Here is a 1,876-nt window from a genome sequence, read left to right as displayed (position 1 = left end):
TATATATATATTTGCTGATCACCAGGATGTGTGGGATGAGAGGAGGGAAGGGAGGGAGGGGAAGACAGAGCACAAGGTAGGGAATAGACACAGGATAGCCTGGAGGTGTGTGTGTGTGTTGGGGGGAGATCAATACAGAAGAAGCGGGAGGGGAATGGAAGAACAAGGCTGATGGTAGAACAGTTAGGCAGATTCGCATGGGCTAAGTGGACAGAGGTAAATGAGGATGTATGCACAAACTTGGAACAACAGGGCTATGGGATACAGGGATTGAGGCATGGTTTGAATGGGTAAATAGGGAAATAATGTTGAGATGCTTGACTGTCTTTTGAATCTTGGTTTCCCTTGCCTACCATTGTAAAACAGACATTTGAGGTAGGGAGAAAGGAATAGCCAGAATCATCACTACAGAAAGCTTGTAAGTCTGTCTTCAGCTTATAACTAACTGGAATACCTTAAAGGGGGCTAGAAGTTGCCCAGTGAAAGAGGCTTCCTGTGGAGCCTTTACATTGCACAAGAGCATAGGTGGAATCCAGAATCCCATCCAGAACCGACTGAGGTAGGAAATTTCCACTGGAGAGGACAAGTAGACCAGCCTGGAGCAGTTATAAAAACACAGGATACTCTGTGAAAGAAAGACCAGGAGGAAAAATCTGAAACAATAATGGCAGTCTGATTGATTACTACAAAAACAAGTAAGCTGTTCATCCGGGAGCCATCAAGGCAAGTGGTCGGGACCCCTCAGAGCAAATTCCCTTCCAAGACTGACACTCAAGGGGAATACATGGGCAGACATGTGGTCTGGATGGTGACCACATTCGTCACCGATAAGGGGAAATGGGGGGAAAAACAGCATTGAAGTTATGAGCTAAGCCTGACCACATTTAATAGACCTCTGAGAACTGGGTGGAGACCTGAATGGCCAGCAATGTGGCAAGACCTAGGAACTTCTGGGCCCAGAGGCAGTGGCATGGCCACAGAAGACTAGAGTGGAGAGTGAAGCGTCCAGCTGATATGAAGTGAGGGGACATGTGCAAGAACACCCATATTTGCAGATAGTACCCACTTGACCTGGCTTCAATAGCTGGATGATCAGAACTTGACTAGAAAAAGAGTTGGAATCGACTTGACAGCACTTAACAACAAGAGCCAGGAAGAAGTCCAAGGTGCATTTAAGGAATTGTCAAAGAACAAGGCGCCAGGAATTGATGGAATAAAAATTGAAATCTTTCAAGAAAGTGAGGCAACTCAGGAGGCACTCACTCATCAATGCCAAGAAATTTGGAAGACAACTATCTGGCCAAAAGATTGGAAGAGGTCTGTATTTGTGCTCATTCCAAAGAGAGGTGACCCAACGGAATGTGGAAATCATCGGACAATATCTTTGATATCCCATGCATGTAAAGTTTTACTAAAGGTAGTATCGAAACGGCTGCAAGCATACATTGCAGAGAATTTGCAGAAGTTCAAGCCGGATTCAGAAGAGGCCATTGAACAAAGGATATCATTGCTGATGTCTGATGATCTTGGCTGAAAGCAGAGAATATCAGAAAGATGTTTACCTGTGCTTTATTGACTACGCAAAGACTTTTGATAGTGTGGACCATGACAAGCTATAGACAACGTTGTGAAGTATGAGTATTCCAGAACACTTACTTGTGCTCATGCATCTGTACCTGGACCAAGAAGCAGTTGTTTGAACAGAACATGGGAACACTGAATGGCTTAAAATTAAGAAAGGTGTGAGAGAGGGTTGTATTCTTTCACCATATTTACTCAAACTGTATGCTGAGCAAATAATCAGAGAAGCTGGGTTTTATGAAGAAAAATGTGGCATCGGGATTGGAGGAAGACTCATTAACAACTTGCGATATGC

Source organism: Chrysochloris asiatica, unplaced genomic scaffold (assembly GCF_000296735.1).
Source record: "Chrysochloris asiatica unplaced genomic scaffold, ChrAsi1.0 scaffold00339, whole genome shotgun sequence".
In the NCBI taxonomy this organism is placed as follows: domain Eukaryota; kingdom Metazoa; phylum Chordata; class Mammalia; order Afrosoricida; family Chrysochloridae; genus Chrysochloris; species Chrysochloris asiatica.
The sequence above is the reverse complement of the archived record's forward strand: the minus strand, read 5'-3'. Positions refer to the sequence as shown.